General features: G+C 38.7%; 1 protein-coding gene across 4 annotated transcripts in view; it reads right to left on the bottom strand.

Annotated features, from left to right (window-relative positions):
- Positions 1-15,374, bottom strand: part of Glce (glucuronic acid epimerase) — a 107,210-nt gene that overhangs the window by 58,087 nt on the left and 33,749 nt on the right. For 3 of the 4 annotated variants that reach the window (XM_008836378.3, XM_029565030.1, XM_008836379.3), the window contains exon 2: positions 1,848-1,938. The exons of the other annotated variant lie outside the window; for it this stretch is intronic. The gene's annotated coding sequence lies outside the window, so the exon portion shown is untranslated. The remainder of the gene's footprint in view (positions 1-1,847; positions 1,939-15,374) is intronic. 4 annotated transcript variants of the gene reach the window in all.

The following is a 15,374-nucleotide window of genomic DNA, read 5'->3' as shown; positions in this document are numbered from 1 at the left end:
GTATCTTGGTTGCTTCTGTTCTTTGGCAATTGTAAAGAAACCTGCTGTAAACATTCCTGCGCAGACCCCAATTTTATCTAAAGGAATATTGACAACTGATTGCTGCTAGATGAGTAACAACTGACCTTCCTAAATCAACGATCTCTAGATAGGCTGACTAGATTCACCAGATGGACAAATAGTGGGGAATGGCTGGGGGTGCCGATAACACAGCAGACAGTAGCAGGGATATCAGAATATAAGGGCTCTAGTGGGGGGAGGGAGGCTATGGGAGGGTGCCATCTGGAATGTGGGTGTATAGTTGAGTAAGATGGTATGGGATGTTCTGTGTGATACACACACACACACACACACACACACACACACAATCAACAAATTTTAAAAAATGTAGTATAGTTGAAGTGTATTTGAGGAGGAAGCATGGAAATTTATGTCATGCTAATTAGTAGAGGTGATAAACATTACCATTGAAATCTACCTGATGGCTTTATAGACATGCACCAAGGATCCAAGTGCAACCGATTATGACTAGTAATAATCAGATGAATACAGATTAGAGATGCATGCTCCAACATCTCAGTGTTAGTAGCAAAAACAATGAGTCTTTCCGCAAGGAAAAATATATTCTAAAATAAAATGGAGATCTTTTTAAAAGGTTAAAAACTCATTCAATTTTATGTCTTACAGGGCCTATACTGAGTTTAATATTGTAACTGTGAACCTAGAAACTTTCACCCACTTGTGAAAGAGATGTACTCTTGCTCTGGAGTGTGTTATTGAATATGTTAAAGCTGTAATGAAATGTTTCTTCTAATCATGTAGTTATTAAAAATTAAAAAAAGAAAGGTCTTAAGCTATGATTCTGATAGAGCCAAAGCTATTAGTATTTTCTAATATAATCACTAAAACATTTATTATTTAATAATAAGCATACTGTTTTATTTCTTAATATTTTATTTGATTTTATGTGTGTGTTTTGTCTGCATATTCATAGATACACTATGTGCAGTACCTGCTGAGGCCAGAAGAGGGCACTGGATCCCCTGTAGCTGGAGTTACATTTGGTTGCTAGCCACCACATGGGTGCTGAGAACCAAACCCAGGCCCTCTGCAAGAGCAGTCAGTGTTCTTTACCACTGAGCCATCTCTCCAGCCCTTCTATTTTATTCTTAAGCCTCAAGTGTAAAGGCAGATTCAGATATTCTCCAAATTCATTCAGTTTAGGCCATAGTGAACCATACAGAAATGCTAAAGTGGCTTCATAACATATTAAACCATCAAAATTCCCATTCCTTTAACCACTTAATTTTATCATCTTTCACTATTCAAATGTATAAGAAAATGTGCATGTAATTTTAAATCCATGCTGATTTAAATATAAAATATACTATAGTACAAAAATATATGAAGTATTCAGAAAAATTTCCAGATTCTTTCTTAAAAAAAAAAAAAACCTCTAAATTTGCTTCAGAAAAACACAGGCAAAGCTATCTTATACAAATCTATTATAAACTGAAATACACTTTCGGGTTAGGCATGACATGTAGGAGGCTATATTTCAAATCCCATAGTTTGTTTTGTTTTGTTTTGTTTACAAGATGAGTATCACAAAAAGTTTTTTTAAATAAATTACCTGGAAAGGTTCCTTACATCATGTGGCAGAACTTTGTGCATGCTAAACAAGCATCTACCAAATGAGCCAATTATCCAGCCTTAAGGAACTAGTAAAAATATTTCCTGAGGTCCAAATTTCTAGTTAGATTCAGAAATTAAATATATTAATAAAACAAACAGTAAATATGCTTGAAAATGTATAGTGATGGTGATAGTTTCTTAAATAATCTTACCTTAGTCAAATGAAAGAATCTAAATTCTAGTACATTTCTGGCTTCAATTCAAAATATATTTGAACCAAAACTTCAGTTTCTTGTTAAATTCCTAGAGAAACAAAATTAAAAACCTGTAAGTCAGGTTCTAGTTGCAGATAAAATATAACAATTACAACACTCCAACCTGTCCCACCAGGTAAATGTACCCGTAAGACTTGGATAGAATGCTTGGAATATGTGGGAATTCTGAAAAGTAAACAGTAACTGACAGGTTGTGTAGGAGGACCAGAATGGAAAGCACCACTGCAGAATGCAGTCACCATGCTGTTGTCTTCTGATACCATCATGCCTAAAGTTCATGCAGCCCAAATGAAAAGCATCATGTTGTAATGTGTAAGCTGTGCCCAGAAGAGAAGGAAAGGGATCTCTATGCTCATACATGCACCTAATATGCTTCTTTGTTTTCCATCTGTAGGAGCTGTGGCAATGAAGGCCAGCCAGGATCTAAAACCTGAGGCAAGGGAAGTTTGCTCTATAGTCACAGGTGCTGTGGTTCCAGGAGAAAGAGAATCCCTAGTGCTTCTTTTCTATGTCCTCCTGCTACCTGGTCCTGATGATGGATGCAACCTTAACAAATAAAGTCTCACCTTTCTGGTCGGAGACAGGAAATGGGGAGCCTAAAGGCCACTGGAGCCCAGAGACAGACCAACACTGGAGCAAAATAACATGCCACTACATATAATGGAATTACACACTGATGAATCTATCAGATGCTGAAAATATTTTAAGTAAAAATGAACCTAATATAACTAACCTATTGAACACCACAGCTTAATCTAGCCTGCCTGAGATGTGCTCAGGCCTCAGCCTACAACTAGGTAAACCTTCCAATTCAAAGCCCGTTTCATTATAAAGTGTTGAGTAGTTCATGTAATTTACTATTATAGTCAAAGTGAAAACTCAGAAAAGTTGAATAGGTATGCTTCTTACTATGATAAAACTGAAAAAATTCTAGGTCTAACCATCATAAATTGAGGACTATTTGTATTTGATTGTAAATCATGCAATAAGTATACATGTTTATATAAATGACTGAAATAAGCAAAACAAAATCTTCCTCACAGAAAAACTAATAACACATGTAGATCTGCCCTATCCATAACATAAAACTTAATCGCCCTACCCCGTAAGTATTGGTTGAAATTGGCAACTCATTTCTAATGGAGAAAATATAAAAATACAAAAATATTAACTTTGCAGTGGAGAAACTGAACAATTATTATTTTCTGTAAGCAAAGCAGTGTGTCTTTATGTACTTCCCCCCAAAATGTGAGGACACTTCAGTTATTTATTATTTTCTAAACCTACAGCTTAATCATGAGAAAAGTACCAGACAAAACACAGTTTCAGGGACATTTTGCAGAATACCTGGCTAGTACTCAAAACTGTTAAGGTCATGAAAAGCAAACAGAAGACTGAGAAACTGTCATGGACTCTAGGAAATGACAATGACATGGCAAATGCTATGTGAAATCTGGAACAGGAGGAAACTAATAAGAAATCTGGAGAAATCTGAGTTTGGAATCCAAAGTTTGGCAAACATTAAGGTAACAATGTTAGTTTCTTGTTTCTGATAAAAATAAGACTAGCACAGTGGTGCGCACTTTAATTCCAGTTATTCGAGATGTTGAGACAGGAGGATCACAACTTTGAGGCCAGCAGGACTACACAGTGAGACCCCCATCTTAAAGACAAAACAAAAACCTGAGAATAACTAAGCCTAAAGTTCTTTTTAAAGAACATCAGTTTATGGGCTAAGGACCGACTCAGTGGGTAAAATGCTGTGCAGAAATGAGGAGTCAAATTTGAATCCCTAGCATCCATGTAAAAAAGCTGGATGTGGTAGAACACATCTGGAACCCAACTACTAGGAAGTGGGGGATGGTGACAGGAGGATGCTGGGGGCTCACTGGCCAGCCAGTCTATCCAAAACAGCAGGCTCTGGCCTTGGTGACAGTCACAAAAATAAGGTAGAGAGCAAAAGACATACAGTGTTGACCTCTGACCTCCACATGCACATGCTCTGGCCAAGTACACTTGCATATATACGCATGCACGCGCGCACACACACACACACACACACACACACACACACAACTAACTTATAGTTAGTAGAAAATACCAGAAGGAGATTAATTACAATAGAGAACATTCTGAAAATGAGAAAATACTTTGTTTTCATTTTTATTATGAGGGGGAAAACAGCTGCTTTAAAATTTTGAGTACGTAGGATGAGAGAACGCGAGTAGATAAAGCAGAAAACATATTTTACAAGTAACTCTACTCCTGCTAGCGTTCAGCTTACCTCCATCAAAGAAGTAGTACTGAAGTTTCCGGTAAGTTATGATGTTACATACACCATAAACCATTACAATCTATTTATTGTAACAACAAAATTAAACACAAAAGTACTGTATCTCTTGAACACTTTCATTATTTAATCTTTTTAATTGGTTACCTTAGTTATTATTTTTTAAAATATTTAAAATTTAGCCAACTATTTATATTTAAAACAAACTCAATTCTCTGCTGTGTAAGTAAAGTTAGCAACAATTTCACAGTCACACCTCACTTTGAAGATCCAGGGATTTGTTTTTAGAAGTCAGTCTACTGTACTAATTTCAATGGAAGACAAACGTCTGCAAGGAGCAGCTCTACCTCAAAGTCTTATGTTCTCCTAAGATTACATTCAGCTAGAAAGGAAGGGGTCTACTTCAAGAATTTAGGTTTGTTTCTCCAGAAACACATTGTGGGGGAATGACATGCTGAGTATCATATCCTCGCTAACGGAAGCTGTTTGTGGTATCAGTAAAAATTTACCAAGGCCAGTTTAGTTTCAATACTCATTGAAAGAGCTCCAACTACAAAGCCATACAACCCCACTAGTTGTTCCATTTACTTTTTAAAAGGCTGATTTAATCATCTAAATCTGACTTCCAAGATGCAAGGCACCTGCCAAGAGCTCTTGCTAGGTCTGTACATTCCGACAGGCTCTCTTGGACCCTGCATATATTTAAGTAACTCCTGCACTTTAATGTTCACAATCACAGAGACTTTCTCCATTCCAAAAAGAACCAAGAAACCTCATTACTTCTTCTTTCTCCCCACCCCCTTTTTTTTTGGTTGTGCAGGCTCCATGAAACTGGGTTCCTTTTTGTCTTTAGTGCTTACAATAATGCCTGCATTATAACAGTCATTCAAATGTGTTTTATTTAGTCAATTAATAAACATTTAATAAGACAAAATTCTGTGATATGGTGCTTACATGAGTAAATTAAATATGGTTAACCTAGAGAATAAAGGAGAGAAGAAAACAAACTGGCAGCTTTCAAAGATGCACAATGAAGCAGAAGGTCAATCCCCAGGGCCTAAAGCACAGCCTTACAGTAGGGGGCCGTGACCCCACAAAGGGTTGTATAACTGAATGTGGAGGCTATAAAAACTTTGGCAACAGCAAACATTTCTGAATGTGCAATGACCAAAAATTAATTCAACATCAAACAAGTAATGAATCCAAAATGTTTCTGGAAGTGTTTTCCCATGCTGCATATCATGTGACTTTCCTGCAGCCATAGTCCTGAGCACACAACATGTGCACTCTGTGCTACACATGCCTTCATGCCATGCAATGTCAACAAATGCTGTCTGAAAAGCCTGGACTCAGATTCAAGACCAGGGCATGTTATGAAATGCAGTGTGCTTAGTGTATAGAGAAAGTTTTCTGATCTTATAGAAACATAATGGTTTAATTATGGAAAACAAAGAATTTCAATATTTTCCTGCTGTTATTCTTCAGCATGTAAGCATCAAATCAGTGTATCTTTAAATTGCATAGGGCTAAATAAGGCCAGGTGTGGTGGCGCACGCCTTTAATCCCAGCACTTGGGAAGCACAGGCAGGCGGATCTCTGTGAGTTCAAGGCCAGCCTGGTCTACAGAGTGAGTTCCAGGACAGCTGGGGCTACAGGGAGACCCTGTCTCAAAAAGACAAAAAAAAAAAAAGGTTGATTTTTAAATATTGCTGTTTGAACTCCTGTCTTTTGAGTTTCATTAGAAAAAAATCATTAAATGAATTCTGACATGGGAGGAAGACAGAATTTCCAATGACTTCTGAAATGGCCCTACATACACTTCTGGTGATAGTCTCACCACTGACAATCATAAAATCTAAACATTGATCAACTCTGAAAAATGTTGAAGATGCTTTATGATCTGCAGTATCAAATGTTTAGCCAAGATTTAATGCTTAAAAAAAAAGATTTAATTCTTTTTTTGTTTTGTTTATTATTTTTATTTTATGTGTATGAGTGTGTTGCCCACTGTGTATGAGTGTGTAGTACACCCAGGTCATGCAATGCCTGCGGTCAGAAGAGGGGGTCAGATTCATTGGAACTGGAGTTACAGAGAGTTGTTAGCCACATGTGAGTGCTGGGTCCTCTGTAAGAGCAGCCACTGCTCTTTATCACTAAACCATCTCTCCAGTCCCGATTTAATTCTTATGTAAAAATAAACAAATATATCCATTTCATTTGTATGCAAATTTGCTTTAATCTTTAATAATTGGTAAAATTATATATATATATGCCAAAGAATTATTTTTAAAATAAATTTCTTCATGGTTATCAATAAATATTTAATTTGTATACCTGTTTTATATTCTTATATATCCAGAGTCATATAAAATTTTCTCATGAGTGGAGAAAGTTTAAGAAGCCCTAACTAACAATGAGCTGAAATTACCAGGTAACTGCTGTCTGTTCATCATATGACTTTTTAAAGAGTCAAAACTGGGGCAAGATGAAACAAGAGAAACCAAAAGTAGTGGGCCTCAGTCATCATGACTGATCCACTCGCTACAGTCTTCCAGTTTTCTTTACAAGTTCCATTTAATAAGAATTTTTACATATGAACTAACTCAACATTTTCTTTTTTCTTTTTATTTTCTGTGTATGTGTGTTATCGCCTGCATGTAAGTAGGTGCACCCATATCATGCAATGCCCACAGAGGTCAGAAGAAGCATCAGATCCCCTGGAACTAGAGTTACAGATGGTTGTTAGCAGCCATGTAGGTGCTGGGAATCAAACCTGGGTCCTCTGCAAGAGCAGCCAGTGTTCTTAACCACTGAGCCATCTCTCCAGCCCCCAACATTTTCTTAATACTGAGGTGCTCTTAAAAAAAAAGTTCTTAGAAAACAATATTTTACAACCATATTTTAAAGATTACAGTGCATTAAATCACCTGCCTGTATCAAAATAAAAGGAGCTATCACCTTCTTTCACTCAAGTTAACATCCAACAGTAACACAACAGCTATCGCTACTTAAGCAAATCAGATGAACTTTCCATCCATTATTCTAAAGTTTCTCTCTCAGAAATGAAGTTCTATATCTATTTTAGTTACTTTCTAGAGCCATAAAGAGTCAGAGTGTTAAGAACTTGTCAGCTGTGAGATACCTTAGCTGGTAAAGCACTTGCCTTAACCTTAACCTAAGTTTGAGTTCCAGAACCCATGAAAAAACAAAAGTGGGGCATGGTAGCATATGCTTGTAATTTCAACACTAGGGAGGGTAGACAGGTGGATCTCTGGGGCTCACTGGCTAGTCAGCCAGGCTAGTCTACTTGGTGAGTTCTATGCCAGTGAGACTTGTCCTACCGCAAACACAAGGTAGATGGCTCCTGAGAAATAGCACTGGAGGTTGTCCTCTGGCCTCCACATGAGCACGCACACACACGCACACAACTATACATATACACACCAAAAAATTATCCATCAGTAATGTTAAACTGCAAAAGAATAAAGAAGGGGTTTGTGCTAAAATTAAGAGGGTACCTTAAAGGCTCCATGTGACATTCATATATTTATGTATTGTAAAGCAAACAAAGCAAAACTGTTTATTTAGCCACTTGCCAACAGTCCTGGTAAACAGTTCTGTGATGGCCACCCTGGAGAGATTAACTATAAATCTCATATCTATACTTATTACTAATGTTTCCCTTTACTGCTTTGGGAAACTAATTTTTTTTTTTTTTTTAATTTAGTTTTTCTGAGACAGGGTCTCCCTTTAGCCTCAGCTGGCCTGGAACTCACTATGTAGATAGACCAGGCTGGCCTGGATCTCACAGAGATCTGCCTGCTTGTGCCTCTGCCTCCTGAGTGCTGGGATTAAAGATGTGCACCACCACACCAGGCCTTCGACTATAATTGTAACTTTGAGAAAACTAAGAGCGGTTTTCAGAAGCTTTGGATAACTGATTCGAATCTTGCCATTTTCTCATAAAAGGTAGATCAATGTACACAGAGAGTGTAATGGGGAACTGTGTGAAGACAGAAGTGTTAAGAGCAATGAACAGGTAGTAAATCTCTCCTATTATTTAAAAAATCTGGCTATCTACAGACTTTTTCTATTTAGAAGCTTATTTTAATCTGCTTCTGGGTTGGCGATTTTTCACTGTTGAGACTACTGCTTCAAAGTCACCGCTGATTTTTTTTTTTTAACTGAGTGTTTGCTAGCTATTGAGTGGCAAAAGACAGCAAAACTGCTAATTTTTAAGATTATGGTATTTGTAGAACTTACTTTAGCACTTTAGCCTTTATCCAGAGAAGGAAAAAGCAGCACATGACAATTTTTAGGCCTTTAAAAACATTCCTTGATAATGGAAATACGGTACATTTACACAATGGAATATGATCCAGCTGTTAAGAAAAATTAAATAATGAAATTCAAAGACAAATAGATGGAACTGGAAACAATCATCCTGAATGAGGTACCCTAGGCCCCCAAAAGACAAATGTCACATCTTCCCTCATATATGGATGCTGATTTTGAATCTTTAGGTATTTGTGTTTCAATTAGAAATCCAGAGGTCAGGAAAACAGTAAGGCCATGAATGGGAGGCTTCATAGGAGGAGAGAAAGTATGTCATGATATAAAGGGGGAACGGAAAATAATGGAATAAGAAGAGCCAAGGGGGTGAAGAATGGGAGGGCAGGGCAGAGAAAGGAGTAAGGGGAAAGATAACTAACACTAAACGTTTTTGGGAAAGGTATATATGGAAACCTACTTCTATAGATGCTTCTTAAAATATACACATACATAAAAAGTTTAAATGGTGTTCCCTATAACAAGGGGACAATGCCCATATCAGATACCACAGGCTAGCAAATAAAAAGCCCAATGCTAAGAATGCGCTCTCTCTTTTAGAGTTTTTGGCCAGGGATACCACAGATTCTCAAACAATACTGGCTATTACCACTGCTCTTGGTTACCCTCCAGAACTTAATGGTAAGACTGTATTAATCAAGATTCTACATATGTGACTCATAAAACAAGGAGAAATCAAGCTGGTAATGACACTGAAGCATCATCTCCATTGCCTAGCTTTCAAAGTGCTGGAAGGTGCTGTGCATGCTACCTGAAGAGAAAAATAATCATCAATCTTACCCACCTGTGAACCTTGTGAGCTATAATAACCACTGCCTGGCAAGATAAGCCCACTGGTGCAATAATGGCACAAATGTTATGGGAGTAACCAACCACTTTCTGATTGGATGTAGGGCCTGCTTCACAGATGGAGCCCCTACCTGGCACTATTATCAGGGCCAAGAGCCTTTGGCTAGACAGGTCACAGGCCATAATGGAGAAACTACTATTATTCTGATAAATGAACAGAGTATGAAACTGACTCCTAATGCCTTATTGTTATACCCATTGATTAATGTATCTCCCAACTCTCACTAGAGAAACTTCCTTTTGCAGCAGATGGTGATTAACACAGAGACACACAACTAGTCAATGCGCAGAACACAAGAGGCTGTGGAGTGCTCAGCCCTAAATAGTATACCTATATCACATCCTCTCTTCCCAAGGATCACTGGGAAAAGGGGGCAGAAAAATTGATTGTAAGAGCCAGAGGTGGTAGATAAATACAAGGAAACAGTCTTTTCCAGATACAGCAGAGAAGTTGTATATATGAACCCACAGCAGTTGGGCTAGCATGCACAAGATCTTTGCAAGCCCAAGCCAGACAAAAATCTCAACATGAAGTGGGGAGGGAGATAAGAAGCCCACGTCCTAGCTGAAGAACCTGTACTGGATAGCTTTAATGTCAACTTGACACACCTGGATTGAAGGAGCCTCAATTGGGGAATTGCCTCCATTGAACTGGCCTATGGCCATGTCTGTGGGGCATCTTCTTGATTGTTGTGTGATGTGGGAGGGTCCAGACCATTGTGGGTGGTGCCACCTCTGGGCAGGTGGGCCTGTGTTGCATTAGAAAGCAGGCTGAGCAGGGGACAGGGGAGCAAGCTAGTAAGTAGCATTCCTCCATGGCCTATGCTCCAGCTCCTGCTTCCAGGTTCCTGCCCTGAGTTCCTACCTTGGGCTCCTTGAACTGTGATCTGGGAGACGTAATATAAAATAAACCTTTTCCTCCCCAAGTTGGTATTGGTCAGAGTATTTTGTCACCGCAATTGAGAAACAAACTAGAACAGAACCACTGACAACTGATAGGAGAGGGAAAGTCAATTTTTTTTAAGGGTGTGATGCTGGGTAGGCTGATTCCAGATGAACCCACACCGAAGAGTATTTGGGGAACACAAATTAGACTTGACAGGCCTTTAAAAAAAAAAAAAAAAGAGGACATGAAGTGAAGTGGGTAGGGACACAGGGGTGGATTTGAGAGGAGATGGCAGAAGGGTCTGAGTATAACCAAAATACATTGTATGAAATTCTCAAAGAATGAATAAAAATATTGTTTGTTTTTTTTTCAAACAAAAGCACAACATTCCTAGGCCATCTGAGCTCATCTTAAATTATCTTCTGAGTTTGGATTGTTGAACTAAAAAATCTCCGTGCTTTGGGAGGAGAAATAGTGAAATGTCAGGTTCCTAACCCAATGCAAAGGGTAAACGAATTTGTTGCCACCATGAGCTGCGCATTTAAATATGAAACCTTGTGTAAAGTACATGATATTGGTAAACTGTCACATGCTATTTGAGTTCACTGAGAAGTTGACTCTGAAGCAGGGTTGCTCCCAACCTCACTCCCAGTTTCAGATGAGATGAGGAAACGCCCAGAGACCACTAGTATGTACTGGCTTTCAATACATGAAAAATCCTTTATAAAGCAATGCTACATAAATTTGTTTTTACTTACTATACTAATGTATATGTAAGGGCATGGATCATGTCTTGTCTCCTATACAGGCCCAATGCCTTCTACAATGCCTAGCACATAGCAAACCTCCACACAGGTGCCCAATCATACATATACACATAAATGAATAAATGTGAAAAAGATTATAAATTAACATAAAGAACTGCAAGATAGAGGAAATTATCCTGGATTATCCAGATAGGCCCAATATAATGACATGGGCCCTCTAAGGGGGAAGACAGCATGCTGAGAGCTGAAATGGAAAAAAGAGATATGATAAGTTTGATAGGGACCTGACCAGGTAGGTGAGGTGTTGCTGGCTCTATGGGTAGAGGAAGAAGGAATAACATACTGAGGGATGCTTTGAGCCCCTGTTCCTGGTTTTCTGAGTGATTTCTTTTTATGAAAAAAGTTAATGTTATCCCAAGCCAAGGAATGAGGGCTCTCAGTGACACAACCACAGGAACTGAGTTCTACTACAAACCCGATAAACAAGGAAAAAGGCACTCCAGGAAGGAATATAACCCTGCTGAAAATTTTATTTGTGTAGTGAATTATGATGGCAGCAAGACAAAACCTACACACGTCCACCACCTAGCAACCCCCAAATATAGTTTCTTGCCATAACCCAGTCTGTTTCAATAAGAGATCTAAAATTCTGAAAGGCTCTATCTGATTACTGTCCCCAATCTTAACTCTTCGACTTCATATTCCCACATCTGTCATTATGTAGGGGAAAAGTGGCCAGGCAAGACTGGAATCCCAGAACTCTGGAGGCTGAGCAAGCTAGGCCATGTAATGAGATCCAGTCTCAAAGGGGAGAGAGCAAAGAGGGAAGGAATGGGGAGGGATTGGGACAGAAGGCAAGAGAGAGAAATATGCCACAAACCAATCATGAATTTGTATTTTCTAGTTACTATGTCTTGTCAGCAATATGCCATAATACATGACTGCAGCTACACCAAATTGCAAGAAATGTATTATTAAAAGTTCCTGTGTTCCATAGTAGGTTATGATTAACCTACTCTGAAAGTATGAGCCTTTGTTTTCAGTCTGGACTGTTTCTTAGCCTCTATATTTACGCACTTGCTTTAAAATATTAAAACAATCTCATAAACAATCTGTTTAACAGTAATTAGAATTTTATCTAGTTTAAACAACAGCAGAGCCTGCCACAACACAGATGGCAGAAGACTTTCTCCTTTCCTAATCAGTGTCAAAGAACGGTTCTCCCATTTTGTGATTAAGAAGAAATTTGTTACAGGCTATCTATTCACAAAGTATAACCTAGTAAAAGAATGGCTTTATTAAGAAAGTTTCTGTTCAGCAAAATTCTTGGTTATTTCTTAATGTAAAGATTTTTCTTACTATCTTGACAAAACCCAGCCAAATATGTGATTAAGACATGAGAATGGATGGCAGTCTGCACTACTGATTGCATCCTGGGTCCAGTTCTTAAAGTACACTAATTCCCTGAAAAGCAGAAGTTCCCAAACTTTGCTGCAAACCAGAACCATCTCAGGAGCACTAAAAAGCTCAATGGGTAAATTACACCCAAACTCCAAAGGTCTGGGTAGGAGATAGGTAAGAGTATTCTTAAAATTCCTAGGCACTCATAGTATGGCTCATTACCAGCAATTTATAGCATAGGATTTGGGGGCTGGCACTGGCTCTGCCACCAGAAGGCTTGGGCACATCTCATTTCCTCATATGGAAATGAGATGCAGCTAGACACGTTCTTTCTTTTTTTTAATATTTGATTATTTTTATTTTATGTGTATGAGTGTATTGCCTGCATGTAAGTCAGCGCATGTGTGTCATGCAATGCCATGGAGGTCAGAAGAGGGTTTCGGATTCCCCTGGAACTGGAGTTAAGGATGGTTCATAGCCTCCATGTAGGTGCTGGGAATCAAACCTGGGTCCTCTGCAAGAGCAGTCAGTGCTCTTAACTGCTGAGCCATCTCTTGAGCCCCTAGACATGTTATTTCTAATATCTAATACATTATGTGTTTAGGATGATCATCTTTATTTCTCCTACAGAGACTGAATTTGCTTCAAATTTTAAAGTATGCCAAGGGAGGTGGAGAACAATAACAAGAAACAGCTTGAAACCCATGGTATGGTGCTTATTTCTGCCTAGTAAGCTTAGTTTTACAAGGAAAGATTATTTTATAGTACACACAAGTTCAGCTATACTTCAACTGCAGATTTTTATTATATATCCACATGTCTACTTCCTTCCAAGTCACAAAATAGTATCTATGTTGGAAATGTCTGAAATTTTGAATTATCCTAAAATACAACAATCTTTTGAATTCCTATAAAAATATGCTACATATTTTCAGATTTTACTAGCACTCTTAAGTTTGTTGAGCTCTTAAAGACATAAAATAACTTTTAACTTTTTTGGTGGTGGGGGTGCTGGTGGTTTGACTGCTTTGGCATAGGGTGTTGCTATATATATAGCCCACCATGTCCTGGAACTTGCCAGAGCTCAAGCTGGCCTCCAACTTAGGACTCTCCTGCCTGAGCCTCCAGAATGCTAGGATCACAAACGCATGTCACCATATCTGACTTGACTTGTTTTATTAACATTAACTTATCTCATAAAAGGAAATCACTCAGAAAACCAGAAACAGGGGTTCAAAGCATCCCTCAGTATGTTATGACAGTTCCAAACTGAATTTGTGTCCTTGTCCAGCCCTCTTACAAATGAATGCTAACAGTTATGAAGATGCTAGAAGAAAGGTTCATTCACACAACAAGGTAAGCATCTTACGATAGATACCAGGATCTGAGGACTGGGTGGCAAACTTCAAAGATGCCCCCTCATGATCTCCACAGCCTGGTATTCACATACTTAGCTCATCTCTTCTTTCTCTGAAAGTGGGATAGACCTAAGTAACTTGTTTACAAAAAAATAAAATCTGGCAAAAATGATGAGCCATCACTTGTGTAACTAAGTTAAAGACTCTTTCTAGCCTTCTTGCTGGCTTGCTTGCTCTGACAATGCCAGCTTCCATGCTGTGAGATGCTCTAGAAGTACACAGGGCAAAGAACAGAAGGAGGCCTCTGGTCAGCAGTCTAAGAAGAAATGAATCCTATCAACCACCATGTAAACAATCCAAGGAGTGGATCTTTCTACAGCAAGATTTCAGGTGAGACTGCAAAAGAGACCCACTTAAGCTGTCACTGGATTCCTGGTTCACTGGGACACAACAAATACATGTTTTGAGCTGAAACACTTGAGTAATCTGTTATGCAGCAATAGATAACACAGACATGTAGCAATGACTACTGTACTGAAGGAACTGACAGTTAACAAGTTGATTCAAGTGTCAGTCTAGTAATAAATAAAGCATGTGAAGATGATAACACACTTTGTTTGCTTGGACAGAAGTTATGTATGTGAAGGGTAGGAGACATAGGAAGGATATGGGTATGGAAGGCTCCAGCCCTGAAATTCTTTAGGAGGAGGAGTATGAGCTACCAGCATTAAAGTAGGGAACATAACAGTCAATTTAGAAAACCTGCAGGTAATCCAATAAAGCTGAAACATAGGAGACGATTATTCATCTTCCAATTTCAAAAGTGTATAAGCATTTTTAGTAGTCTAACAATCAATGAGGTATTTATTGCATTGAATGACTTTAATCATACTGGTATTGTAAGCACCCACTAGACTGCAGATTGTCACTTTACTATGAACTACCACTGACCATAAACAAACCGACACATGTTCCAAGACAGGACTAGCAGGGCTAACCCACTGTGCACTAGGTCCCAATTCCTTCCCACCTAGTCAGGGAAATGGCTTGCATTTGTCATATACTCCTTCTCTACTGGATCATCTCTGTACCATTAGATGTGGAACCAAAATTATAAAAACAATAACTAAAACCTTTTTAACTCTATCAATACATGCCACAAGTGCACGGTTTCTCTTTATAATAAAACTCATTTGTCTCTATATTGCCCTTTCCCTTCCTGCCTTCCATCCTCCTTTTCTATCTGGGCCATGCTGGGAATCAATCCAGGGCCTTGCCCAAGTTAAGCAGATGCTCTACCACCAAACTACATCGCCAGCCCTTCTCACTTTCTCTTGGACCCCTATCAACCAGGCTCTTTCCCCAAACTTACCCAGTGTTTTTACATTACTAAATAAAACGCCCAATTCCTGGGCTTGTTGACAGTTGTGCTCACTCATTAAAGGAGGGCCCAGCAGGGTCACTGGACCCTCACTGGAATATACAGCCACTCTTCCCAGCCAACTGTATGTAATTTGACCCTAATCACACATGGCCTCCTGGATTTGGGGACAGCTAATATAT

The sequence above is a fragment of the Nannospalax galili genome, unplaced genomic scaffold (genome assembly GCF_000622305.1).
Source record: "Nannospalax galili isolate Female #2095 unplaced genomic scaffold, S.galili_v1.0 scaffold54, whole genome shotgun sequence".
Lineage (NCBI taxonomy): Eukaryota > Metazoa > Chordata > Mammalia > Rodentia > Spalacidae > Nannospalax > Nannospalax galili.
The sequence above is the reverse complement of the archived record's forward strand: the minus strand, read 5'-3'. Positions and strand labels throughout refer to the sequence as shown.